At 37.4% G+C, this 14,629-nt stretch overlaps 1 protein-coding gene across 4 annotated transcripts in view; it reads right to left on the bottom strand.

Annotated features, from left to right (window-relative positions):
* PLCL2 (phospholipase C like 2) overlaps positions 1–14,629 on the bottom strand; it is a 109,417-nt gene that overhangs the window by 50,239 nt on the left and 44,549 nt on the right. The window lies entirely within an intron of this gene.

Below are 14,629 nucleotides of genomic sequence, written 5' to 3'. Positions count from 1 at the left end.
GAGCACAGTGCAGGCCAGTCCTTCCACCTGTCAATACAAGATGAATCTTCCACTCACTAACGGAAAGTTTGAAGGTGGATGCCTGCAATCCTGCCTCTTTCTCCATGACTAAAGCAGCCACCTGCAGCTTTGATGCGGTACTTTTGCTAACTAGGACTGGAAGATCAATGCCTCTACCTGCATTTAGCCCAATAAAGTATTCTTTGAGACAGAGGACTTCAAAAAGAATAGACAATGGTAACAAGAGGAAGTATCACGGTGATAGATTTTTAGAGCACTTGTCTGGCATCTGGGAAGTGAAAGTCCCTGATGTCACTGCTCCATAAACATTTCACTTGGTGACCCTGAATGCAAAATACACCGACAGTCCATGTAGCAGGGACCTGAACACTGAATTTTACCTTCTCAGAGGAATACCTACCTCCCCAGGTGACAGGTCCTGCTGCTACTTGCTTATGCTCTAACTGTAAAAAATTTCCACTTGTTTTTATATACCAGAGGTTAATCGAAATGTGGAAGGCAACTTCATCCTGGTCTTGAGAGCATATGCCTGAGCATTTGAAGAACCCCAGGCAGAGGGACTAGAGTCCAGCCACTCCATGAGCAGGTGAGTGCTCTGCCAACCAAGCAGAGCGGAGGAGCACAAAGGAACGGAGCACAAAACACCCTCCCCACACATAACTGCAGCACCTCACTGCAAGTTTTTTGATTGTCAATGGGTGAGCTTTGACAACTTGTGAGAAAACTCACACACTCTGCAGCAATGATGGCACACAGTCTACAGGAGCCACAGTTCCAAGAATACCTATTTAGTTCATCCCCAAAAGGCTCAGAAACAAGATAAATGTGAGACATTCATCCTAGCAGAGATGGCAATGTCCATACATATGTGTGGTAACAAGACTGCAAGCATGTACAGTGTCTCAAGAGCTTATAAATAAATCAGGTTTTTTTTGCACGTAAATTCTGAATTAAGTGACATGTTTGTGAATCTGAGGGCCAGTGTTGTGCCAATACTCTGAGCAATTACTGGTAAGTTAAGTGAGAACACAGGCAATGCCTAAGTTTGGTTACTTTTTAATTTTTTTTAAATTACACCATTATTTCATGTCATATAGTGTAAAAGCTGTTTTAGATGTAATTTAATGTACATCTGTAGCCAACAGTTGCAGTACAATTCACTACTTTATGATGAAAACAGGCAGCCTAATGATCTTTATGATGAACAGAGTGAACTAATTTTCTGACATGATATAATTCATTGATGACTTGCTTTTATAGTGGATGTGATGCTTAAGTAGCCAACTTGAGTACAAAAACTGCCTGTCTTCATCAAATTCAATTCAGCAACAATTGCAAAATCACCTAGCTTAACAACATGATGTATAACAAGCCTTTTTCAGGAAGTAGTTAGTTAAAAAAAAATTGAAACTTTGTTTATTTAATTAAGATTCCTAAGCATTTTTCTTCAGAACCTCGTAAAACAAAAAACTTGAATTTCATATTCTTCATACCTAAGAAAGCATTCAGGTGTGTCTATGTATAGTTAGGTCTACTCAAGGGAAAAAAAACCAGATACCTAAAGTCAGTAGTTTAAAATATTCAATTTCCAAATGCATTTTGTTAAAAAATATTATAATCCCAGTAATTTGTTCTTTTCCAAGGCTTAACCTGTGGTTTTAGAGATATAAATGCAGGCATAGAGCAGCAAATTAGTTACAAATACAACATAAATATCAAATTAGCCTTATGTTTATAAGTATTTATATCACAAAAATATTTAGGGTTTTCTTTGAAAAAATATCTGTAACTGAAACAGCAATAATAAACAGGATCACTAATTTTTGCAAACACACACAAAACCCCTCATATTATGTATAATTTACCGATGTACATCTGCCAACTCATTCCAGAACATAATATGCAGTATTATAAAAGAGGCTAAGCAAGTTTTTGTGTGAACAAGTCAGTAGATAAATGGAAGGAAAATAGCAGGTAACTCAAATCAGCAATGTTTCATCTTTGTTACACAAAATATAGCATTACTTTCAAAAGTTACATCCAGTTACAGGCAGACTGAGAGTCTTCTTTAGAAGAGGGTGGGCAAAAAAAGGGAGAAAGTGGAGAGAAAGAGAGAAGGTGGTGCAGGAAAGGCATTTCACCATTAGGAGCCACGTCCCCAAAGACAGGAGCTCTATGTCCTCAATGCACCCTCTCTCAGCCCAATTCTCCTGCAATCAAAAACTCAGCAGAAGAATCTGCTGACAGCCACCACTCAGCCTCATTCCTCCAGCCAAGCATCTCCGTTCTCCCTACTCAGTACCTTTTAATTTGCCATTACTAGAGGATTCTTACTAACATAGTGACCCAGATTCACTAAAAGGCATGTAACTTTGTAATGCTTTAACACAGCAGTCCAAAGCTTCCAGAACATGAGAAAGCCAAAACAAGAAAAAAACTCTGCAAATAATTAGCAGTTCAGCTGAAAGGATCCCAAACACTTCAGAAATGGCACACGTTAAATCACACTGCGTACAATAGTTTCTGAATGGAACTGCAGCCACTGTTTAAATGTACACAGCACCAAGCAGTTCTATTTAAGACAAAGTAGAATCCTCAACTGAAATAACAACCATTTGGGAGGAGACAAATCATCAGCTATTTGGAAAACACAGGGCCTCCTACTTGTCGTGAATCACTATATTTGTGCTCAGCATTTAAATATTTCTCCAAATTGGTATTCATGACATATCTGTTGTTTGCAGAAATTTTTTAAGAGAAACTTATTTTTCCAATGTGTGGTAGGTTGACCCCAGACCGACCCAGTTACACAGTGTTATAAATAACAATGAGAAGGAAAGAAAAATATGAAGATTAGTTGCACAAATAACAATTCTTCCTCTTTTTTTAAATTTTTTTTTACTAAAGGAATTCTGTGCTTAAAGGAATATGGACACGGGGTAAGTCTTAGCTCAATATATAATAATGGCCAGTCTTCGCGAACGAAGATCTGGGGAAAGGTCTTTTACCTTTCCAGCCTGCGCAATGGATTTTTTTAGGTGAGACACAGCCTGCGCTGAACTGAGCCCACCCTTTAATCCTAAGGTTCATCTGCCGGGGCCAAGCACGCTTGGACAATGGCAGTGAGGTCCTCAGGACGTAGGTTTGTTTAGAGTGACCTTCTCATAGATGGATGGCCTCACAGGGCTAACGGGTTCCATCTGCCCGGGAGACCGTGGAATCGAACCCGGGTCGCAGCAGTGAGAGTCCTGCATGCTAACCACTAGGCCACCAGGGGTCTCGAGTCTTAGCTCAATATTCAAACAAAAACTACCTATATTATTTCAGATGGGCAAATTGCATGGTTCATGATACAGTTAAACAAATTCCCTCTTCAAAACATTAATTTTCTGTCCTGTCTCTTCCTCCTCCTGCCCCAGCTGCATCTCCATTCTCCCCACTCCAGCTCCTCAGGCCCTCATTAGCACCTGTCTGAACACAGTAAATTAATTTTACCTCACTACCTCAGGAAACAAAAAATCTATTTTCTTCCAAATTAGTCGTGCAATTTTAGTAAGCTGAAACAATTTGGCATTTGATCAGTTAAGTATCAGAGATGGTTCAAAATAACCACTAGAAACAGGGAACGGATTAAAAATGGGGGGAAAGAAAAGAATCACTCACTTTTATCAAGAATTAATTCAATTAAAATCAATGCAGTTGAAACTGTTCTGTTGATCTTACATGACCTGACAAGAGAGCTTTATGTCTTTAGTTTAGTGGTGGACTTCACAGTGCTGAGTTATCAAGTTGGACTTGATAATCTTAAAGGTATTTTCCAACACAATTCTATTAGGGAAAACAAAATCTCCCATTTTTCTGTGAGGTCCACCTCACAGAATGTACATCAACAATTTCATAAAACATAATAAATATTACGGCAAGATATTGGCAACTGCCAACAGCATAAAATAACAGAATTAGGGTTCTCAGGTTCTTGGGCTCATTTGGTTCTGCCTCATTCCAAGAAAACAAGACACCAAAAAATTCACGACTCTATGATATGACAGTATCGCTTCCCCACTACCTACTTGAAAGGGCAGCGAAAAATGGTAGCCTGTGTGTTGGCCTTGCTGCTTTTATAGCAGGCAATTTAACTCAAAAAGCAAGGAAATAACAGGATGTGGTTTTGCAAATATAGTATAGACTAAGGCTTTCTTTGAAATTCTCCTGTTTATTTTAGTCATTTGATCAGTTTACAAGAGTATAAAGAAACCATTATCTAATATTTTTTGTATGTTGGTGTCTTCACAGAATCACAGAATACACTGAGACGGAAAGGACCCCCAAGGATCATTGAGTTCAATCCCTAGTCCTGCACAGGACCATCCCCAAGAGTCACACCACATGCCTGAGAGTATCATCCCAATGCTTCTTGAACTCTGTCAGGCTTCCCTGGGGAGCCTGTTCCAGTGTCCAACCATACTCTAGGTGAAGAACCTTTTTCTAATATCCAACTTAAACCTCCCCTGACACAACCTCAGGCCATTCCCTCAGGTCCTGTCACTGGTCACCAGAGACAAGAGACCAGTGCCTGCCCCTCCTCTTCCCCTCATGAGGAAGTCGTAACTGCAATGAGGTCTCCCCTCAGTCTTCTTTTCTCCAGGCTGAACAGATTAAGTGCCCTGAGCTGCTCCTCATACGGCTTCCCCCCAAGGCCCCTGACCATCTTCACTGCCCTCCTTTGGACTCTCTCTAACAGCTTAATGTCTTTGTTATATTGTGGTGTCCAAAACCGCACACAATATTCAAGGTGAGGCCACCTCAGTGCAGAGCAGAGCGGGACAATCCCCTCCCTCAACCGGCTGGTGATGCTTTGCCTGATGCCCCCCAGGACATGGCTGACCCTCCTGGCTGCCAGAGAACTTCTGACTCACAGTCAACTTGCCCTCAACCAGGACCCCCAGGCCTCTTTCAATGGCTCCGCTTTCCAGCATCTCATTCCCCAGCCTGTACAAGCATCGAGAGTTGCCACATCCCAGGTGCAGAATCTGGCACTTCCCCTTGTTGATCTTCATAAAGTCGGTGATTTCCCGCTCCTCTAATTTGTCGAATTCTCTAATGAATTCTTAAACATCCTTAGGTCCTTCATCATTCAAGTACTTCCACAGTATGTCACAGGGGAGCTTTTCCTGATCCTCTGCTACAATCCACTTCTTCCACCAAGACACCTAAGGCATCCACATGCATGATACCACTTGCACCCTTCTCATTCAGCTCTTACATAAATCCACTCCATAATTTTTTCCAAAGAAAGGAAACAACCTCTTTCATATACAATTATGTCTGCATATTTATGAAATTAAAATGAAGTGGCATTTGGTTTCAGGGGTTAATTTACAATACAGATGAGCAGGGGAAAAGGGAAAAACAGTCTGATCTCAAAAGAAAATAAATAAGAAGCATTTAAGGAAACTACCCAGACTGCTGTGAGCACTGAGAGAGCCAAAGCCTGAGTTATGCTTGGCATGAACATCTCAGTTCTTCGTCTTTCTGAGTCGGTTACAGTTCGGGCTTCTGGGTAGCATTTCCAATGGAGCAAAAGAGGTATCTCGTTTTTACAAACTCAATAAAAGCAAAACACGTATATCTCAGATTAAAACAACCAATATTTTAACCAAATTCATACAAACTACAATAATTATTTATGAAAACCAGCAGTTAATATGTACTGTTTAGTCTTAAACTGAGAAAACTGCACTGACGGAAAGCTGTTAAAAATTACTTGATGCCATGAAAAGAATTTCAGCCCTAGATAAATAAGTAGAAAGTATTTCAGACTCCTAACTTCTCGTGTACTTAAAAAATTATATCTAAACTATGACAAACAGACCATTTTAACTACTATAAACTTATGTTTATTACAACCATTTATTTTTTCAGCCATCAATTATCAGAAAAAGTAATAGTAGTTACACATGCTTTTAGCTTGAATAATGACTGATGATGACAAAGTTGGCCCACTATATGAAGGTACTGAAGGATCTGAACATGCAAATTGGCTTAACAGGTTTCAGCGTGGCTCAGGACTGAAGGCGGCTCCGAGTCTTCTCTGCCATCCCTAAAAACAGTAAGATGCTCTTTCTGCATACATGCACATCCATTTAAGCTCTCAGCATTTTCATTTTCAGTTCTACAATAATGTTTTAAATACCCAAATGTTATAGTTACAATCCACTTTCAGGAGCATTTTAATCAAGACCTATCAACAAGATTTAATAAGCAGAATATCACAGCAATCAGTCTGAAGTTGAATACCAGATTTTTTTCAAGTATTCATAGCTGGATGTAAGTTCTACTGTTAGAAAGCACAGCATTTTTCCATTTCTTGTTAAAGTCATAAACAACAATTTGACTGAATTGACAAAATAAGTAACACAGCTGTCAGGTTTTAAAGCAAAAATACAGCATGTGGGTGACTTCAAAATATAACAGAATAGCTGCATTTAACATTTTTGTAATTTCAGATGCAGGTCTGCAGACAGCTGCTTCACTTCTCCAGCATCGCAGAGGAAAGATAACCCTGATCAGCAAGAGGTGAAAGTGAGCACTGGCTCAAGCCCCCCTACCCTTTCCTACTCCCGTTGGTAAAGCCTTCCCAGCAGCTTTTCCAGAATTTCCCAAAAATGTTAACTGTTGGGTTTGGTTTGGTTGGTTGGTTTTTTTACCAACATTCCTACCTAGCAGGCTGAGACACTATGTTATTTGATTCACAACAAACCACCTGACAAAAACAAGCCTGTAGAGCGTGCATCTTAGGACGTCATTACAGGTACATACTCCATGAAGTTACATGTATTTAAATACTAAAAAAAACCAAAGGATACCTCATACCATGCAGGTAAGATTCATATTTTTCAATGCTGCAAATGTAGCCAACAAATGAAAATAACTGTGTTTGTTATGAATGACTAATTTAGTTGGAAAGCAGAAAAGTACATTGTCTCTACTGTGAGAAATATTACAACTACATGATAATCCCTTAACTGTCAACAACTCTTGCTCACGAAAAATAAACAGCAGATTGACCATGAATGTGTTATATAATTTAAAGGACTGGCTTTTTCACACATCCTTACAGGTCATCCCACCCAACCTCTCAGCACAAGGTTACTATTAAATCACACATTTCACTTTCACTGATGTCGCAAAATGTTCACCTCCACCTGTACTGTCAATGTATTTTTCCAAATTTTAATCCAAATGTCATCTGCTCTCTTGGAAAGTTCCTGGTGTTCTTTTGTGTCCTTTCCTGTCGCTAGTGTTTTCCAGAGAACAACATGGAAGTAAAACTATCACCTAAAGGTTATTTTATCCAAGTCAAACTTTCATGCTTAAGAGTAATAAAATGTAAAACTTTTTTTTCATTCTAAAAACTACAATTACCTCTGCCCTGAAGCTTTCTATTCATCCACTGATTTCCTTTATTCTAGTGATTGATGAATGGTGTCTTCAGATTTGCTTCTTGACTAATGGTAATTGGACAAACGAATTTCACAAGGCAACTTCAAATAAAGAGATGGAACTTCACAAGCTGAATTGTTCTTCTTTTGTGGTTTGAGGTAAGTTCCTTTTTGTCAATTAGGAGAGTGACTATTATCAACAATCAATGCCATGAAGAGTTCATGTACAAAATTCAGTATTAAATTATGTAAAAAAGTTTGAATTTCTAAAAACCTCCTACTTCCTAAACAAATACTATCTTGCAAATTCTTCGAGTTGCTACTTCAGCCTCATTATTTAGATGGCAATGATAATTAAACAGTGATAAATAGCTGTTGAATTTCAAGGAGACCAATTGTTATGAATCGGATAAAAATACTTATTAGGTTATCACTGCTCAGCGATCACACAGGCAGAGAATATGTGAGTATCCAAGTACCTTTGCTAACCTCATAAGGCTGCTTCTCACTTGCTCTCCTGGTTGATTTTCAGATGTATGTAATTTACAGTTGTGAAAAAATTATGGGAAATTCTCATTCTGAATGCTACATCAATGCCCTTCTCCCCCTTAACTCTGTTCTTTAATTATTCATAACAGTTACAAGCACTTAGGAAAGAACAGTGAACTATAAATATTTAATACATGTCTTTCTGTAACAGAAAGACATGAGAGAGCCTACAAAAATCAAATAGTATAAAGTATTTGTTTACCCTAAGCAAAATACTAAGCAAGGCATATGATCTTTAAATTTATAGGTGTTCATAGCTTTGACAAACCAAACCTAATAAATCATCTGTATGCTTTACCAAATAATTACAACTAAACAAATAAAAATTAACAGGTATATCAGTTTTCTCTAGACTCTTAGTATTTTAAAGGGATCTATTTTGATACAAGCTTACCTTGTAAAGAATGCTTAATAAGCATCACTACAGGACATTACAGTTTGAAGCTGTTAAAGGATGCAAGAGTCAAGAGCAAATACACTGAAACAATTTCTGAATTCCCAACCACAACAGCATAATCTTAGCAAGTACTTGCTAAGAAATTCTCAGTACAGATGAGAATTATAGCATTTGGGGTGGTAAGAAAGTATGTGAGAATTTAAAATACTGTAAAAAAAGGTATACAACCCTTCTAGATGTGGAGGGAGGCTACGGATATACTGTGCACTCAAACTGCCGTATAATATGGCAGGTAAAAATAATCCTACTTTTAATTTTCAGAGCTCACTGTATTTAACATGTGGTATGGGCAATAATGAAAATATGGTAATACCATAATTGTGTTCTGTGCAGGAAAAGATTACTAGGAAAACAGCACTTCTTTTTTTAAAACCACTATGACATACAAGAGAAATATCATCAATCTTTCATTAAAATATTCATGTACCATATCTCAATACACCATAGGCAGCTTTCTAAATATCTTACATATCACAAATACTCAAAAAAGTCACAGTGTAGAGCACAAACATAACATCCAAAACTAAAACCAATCACAGAAGCAAAACAGTTTTGTCATCTATTTTCTTCAAATTGAATTACTGTCTGCTCACTCTGAGATCAAAGGCCTCCACTGATTCTGCTCAGCAGCAAAGGGTTCTGCTACCCCTGTCCTTTGAAATGAGGTCAGTGTCCCACCGCGAAAGCCCATCTGCCTAAACCAATAGGAAAAAAATGTGTATGCCTGGAGTGGTCAAGAAAAGGTTGAAGAAAAGCTTAGATAATATTTGGAAACTATATTAACTTTCCTTATCTCAACCTTATAGCCACCCACCATGTTAACTCACAGTGATTAAATGACTTCACGGGGAGAAGTTTTGTTCTTGTTTGGCAGAGAGAGAAAGAAACTAAAGCTGTTCCACCACAGTGAACCCCTTTGCTCTCCCAGCTTTCTACATTCAACTGCTTATTCTCTATTTTGTTAAAATTACTGATTTAACAAAACTTTTCAAATATATTTTATGATTTTAATAGTTCATATTGTATTGTTTTAAAATTATTTGAACATTCACCTTCAACATGGAAACCTTTGTGCAAAATATGTTTTTTTTTCTTTTCCTAATACTGTTAATCAGAACTGAAAATGTATCACAGGAACTACTTTTGTACATAAAGTATGCAGATAGCATAATCGGATGTGGAGGTGGAGAGTATATTTAGATTGTACTTGAAATTTTGGCTGTAGAGTGGACAGTAATGTAAAGAAAATCCCAGCTGTAAATGACATCAGTGTACCAGAAAAGTACTAGAATGGACACGGTTATATTTGCAAATGTGTCTTTTGGTTACTTAGCTTACTCCTCCCAGTAGTTGACTTATACCAGGAAAATAAGCCTCCTGTTAGAATCTGTGTGGTCCCTAAAAATAGAGCTGGCCCTCATGTCACCTGCACCAATAAATCTAATCAAAAGCAGACAAGCCGTCGGTATTAATACTTACACTTGAACCCTGAAAATAAAGACAAGCATTCAAATGCCATAAAGCAATCTGAAGGAAGGACATTTTGTATATTAAATAATTCTCAGAATAGTTTAACTGATACAGAGACTAAAACATTAAATCTTTAACTTTTTACAAAGCCAAAGAGATTATTATTTTTTTTTAAAAGAAAAACACTGACATTAGAATTTAAAACTCTTGCCTTTTTTTTTCTTTAAAAATAGACTGTATGTAAAACATTTCAAAAGCACATCTTTAACCAACTTTACTTGGATTTCTACAAAATTTTGTAAATTTACGCTGCAACATGACTTGCTCTGTTGGACTCAACAGAACTTGAGTTTGAAATGACAAAGGAGCCAAAGGGAAGCATAAGAACTGAGGGGAAGCAGATGCGCCATTAGCAGAATAGAAGATTTAGAAGATTTACATTTCTGTACTAGGCCAGAATAGAAAGAATACATCTAAAGGAAAATAATTTGCTGAATTAATTTGATGCAATGGCTAATTGAAAAGTTAACAAAAATATTAAATTATTTGAATACTGCATTTTGCATATTTGTGTATTTGAATATAGAATTCATTATCTATTATCCACTTTGATTCCTGAACTAAAAATAGTTGCCTTATAATTGAAAATGCTATAAATCAACAAATTCTCTGAGGTACAAAGTTAACTGAATACAGCAAAAGCATTCTGGCAATATTAGCGGAACTGCCTTATTTGTATCTGTAGCAACTTGTTGCTGACAAATTTTCCATATAATTGGATTTTAACTATCAGTATAGTTCAGTAGGAAAGAACAAACAATAAGTGGTAAAATTATTTCGCTGATCTTTGGTAACTTCTCATTCAACACATGTTGAATCCTTATTTCAGTAGCTTGCTTTATGCCGCAGCTCTATTTCAATCCTTTAACAAAGTGTAAATTAGCTATTTGAACTCGTAGAAATAGGAAAGTAACTTTTCAATAGAAAAGTGCACAAATTTTACAAATTTGGAAAATAAACATCAATTTGGTCCCAGCCTATTGCACCGGATTATTTACTTTAGCATTTTTTAAGAACAGTTGCACACATTCCATCATAAAGGATAAATTTTGGCCTCAGTAATTTATTTTAAATACCCTTCATTAAAATACCCATCATCTTCTGCTAGTCCCAACCAGAACAATACTATTTCCAGAATGTTAAGGAACTCAACTTTTAGATATCTCTGTTAACTGATCTGCTTTTAAATACACCAGAAGTATCCCAGTTTACATAGAACCTTTTCCCTACCACAGTATTTGCATACTTCTCACAATGGCCTTTAGTTACAATGAAAACTATTTCTTAAAAGATTTATGAGAAGGTAGGAAATCATAGCAGAATAAGCTTCATGATGATAAAAGTGATTGAGATAGAAGCAGGCTGTTTCCAGGGCTACCAATGAACTGTATATTATGTTTTAGATGGTTTCCTAGGAAAACAATCCTAGGGATCACATCATCTATCTCTTATGCATTCTTTCTCCTAACTTTAAAACTTACTCCTTGGTTTCAAATAAATCTCCGAAAAGATTTAAAGACAACAAGGCTTTCCAAAACCAGAAAGTTGAGAAGAAAAAAAAGAGTCAATAAAATTCAGATTATAAACAAAGCACATATCAGAGAGTTCACACCTCCTTCAATCCCCAAGTCAACCAAGAAGACACAATCCTACTGGAGTTTTCATGTCATTAAACCTTGTGGCAGACACAGCTAAGTCCCAAGAAAAGCAAATATACTGCTACTTTCCACAATATCCTGACTTCCAGAGGGGAGTAAAATTTTAGCCTAAAGAACAATTTTTTCCTTCATTTTTTCATTCTGGCTTCACTGAAATGAAACAGATATAAAACACTGAGATCTAAACATCTGAATGCTTTACTGCCTCTCGCTAAGATTTCCTCAGCAGACATTACCAGCACTGCCAAGATCTCCCGAGGGCTCAGTAAGAAAAAGAAAAGCTTTTTGTTTAACGTTATCAATCAAACTCTGCTCCAAGAAGGGCAGGTGTAGAGTACCTGCCTCTTCAAAGACTACACTCTCTGCTACTACACAGACTAAGACTCCTTATCTCCTCTAAGCAAGACTTATCTCATCAGAGGCTTATCTCATCAGAGCATGACCTCATGTCTTCCCACAGAAGTTCCTGGCAATTTTGAGAGAGAACAGGAAAGGTTTCAGAGCAGATCTAAACCTGTGTCAAAATCCCTATTGTGGTATTTCTTTCAATGCAGGAAATTCAGGTATTGCCTCAAGTGTTTAAAACCAGCATTGTACTTACTATTCACCCCTTTTATTATCAAGATAGCTGTAAACTGCCTCAAAATCAGCCATCCCATTGGCCTTAGCAGATACTGACAAGTGCTGGATACACACAATAAAGTCACAAAACTTCCTTTTACCATCAGGCTTTTGTCTGCAACCATAAGATTTCAGAAATGAGTTCTCTTCAGATTGCCCTAATCTCAAATGATTTCTTTTCTTAGGGGAGATTAGAGCTTTGTAAGACTGGAGCATTCTTCTGTAGACATTGCTACTGAGGGGCAATGGGCCTTGAGCTAAAATAATACCAAAAGCCTGAGGCATGTCAGGTTTTAGCCTGCCTAGTTGTGACAGCAATGATCTAACGACCAGGTGATTATTACCTACTTCGGTTTAGATTTTGGTGAATTGTGCAATGTAACACTATATATTTTTGTAGTTGAAGTTCAGTAGTAAGGAATAGATGACCTGTGTAGAATAACCAGGCTGCGACTCCATAATAAAGCACAGAGCTAGGAAGATGGCAGGGGCCTTGAAAATGCACGAACAGAATTATACTGGACACCCAAAGGCTTTAACTGTCCATGACTGATGGCCAAAGGAATGCAACCTTGGAAAGTAGTAAGAATGTTTTTAAAGCGTAAAAGGAACAAATACAGTACTAAGCCCTGGGGAACACCACTTGTGACCGAGTGCCAGCTAGATGTAACTCCATTCACCACCATCCTTCAGGCCTGGCCAATGATCAGCTAATTCACACATATTTCTGTGTTCTGTTAATTAGAGAGGAGAAATACCATTTGAGCAGACAGCTTACAAATTGGTTAACAAAGCAAGCACTGATAAAAACAGTGCTGAAAAGTCCTTCATGACATGTGGTACACTACACATACCACGGTTGACTACTTGTTAATGTTGATCATAAACATTCTGAAAAACCTCAAGAGAACATCACCTATGCTGTTCAAAATTTATGACTTATAGTCTGCATTTCTCTCAGAGTTTCTGGGTAATTTCTAAGTGATACATGAAATGGTAACTCAAAGCAAGTGTGAGGTTAGACACTTCCCCTATTATAACACTACTAGGTAACTCTGGATGTCTATAAACTAGGCAAGACTAGAATACATTAAAAAAACATTAAAAAGTTCAAAAATGTTATGAAATATTGTTATTAGATGGACCCAAAATTTCTGGAAGAGCTATCGACTTTTGGAGCTCAATTTACAGCTGCTTCCACCAAACCTGTTGTAAGTGATCCATTTTCCTGACTCCTAGCAAAACTCAGTCACTCTTTAAAGAGGTGCTGGAAGTCAGGAATCCCTAAATGAGCAGTTCAACATCCCCATCACTTGCTATGTTAATTTATGTTCAACTTTAAGCAAATCTTACAGGACTGAATCCTTTTTTACCTCCTAACTAATTAATAGTTGGTAAAGCAACATCATACCAACAATAATATATTTCAAGATGTATGAAAACATATCCAAAAATTTTCTCCCCCATTTAGCTCTTCACTGCACTTTGTATGAATGTACTGCAGCTACAGAATGATGATTCAAGTTTTGCTCCCATATGCCAGATTGAACAAATGTTATGCAGAGAAAAAAGATACATTTTATGAATGTATGCAAGTATATTATTCACTGATTTAAGACACTGGCAGCTAAAAAGAAATGTTTACACAGGCAACCTTCCTAAAATTCTATGTTGTATGGTAATAGGATTGCAATTCTGCTTGAGGTTAAAAGTAAATTACTGTATTCAAACCCAGACTCCAGGTATAAACATAACTTTATGAACAGCACGTCTGCCATACACATCATTTTGTTGTGGACACAACTGAACAACATACACATTAGCAATATAAGACTTTTCAAGAAAAACTGGCAGACTTCTCACAGCTTGGGATCCGTCAGTGTGGGGAGAAATCATAAAAATGAGTAACTGGATGGCAACAAGTGCTAATGGTGAGACTGCACATACATCCGCTGGCTGGTTCCAGAAACAAACTGAACAGCTGAACCGAAGGCTAAACAACAGCAAATTTTTTGGACGCTTCTCATCTAAAGACTTTAACCAGCTTCAGGAAATTGTTCCAAATTCAGGCAGCAATTCTGCCTCACTACGTGAGATTCACTTGTTTTAACTGACTTTAAACTCTGTAAATGCAGTCCAAAGTCTGAGGGAAATGGACAGGCTCACTTGCTGTCATCAGATGAAGAATTATAAAGAATATGAAGAATATAAAGATAAGACTAAGATTCAGGAACATGAAAGACAAGGTACTCGATTATGTATTCTTTACCTCATAGTCAGCTCCCTAATACATAGCAACAGAGTACTTTTGTATAGGTTTTTGTATACTTTTGTATAGGTTTTTCTTCAGT

Source organism: Neopelma chrysocephalum, unplaced genomic scaffold, assembly GCF_003984885.1.
Source record: "Neopelma chrysocephalum unplaced genomic scaffold, ASM398488v2 Primary Assembly neopelma1_26, whole genome shotgun sequence".
NCBI classification, from domain to species: domain Eukaryota; kingdom Metazoa; phylum Chordata; class Aves; order Passeriformes; family Pipridae; genus Neopelma; species Neopelma chrysocephalum.
Note: the sequence above shows the minus strand (reverse complement) of the source record. Positions and strands in the feature narration are given on the sequence as shown.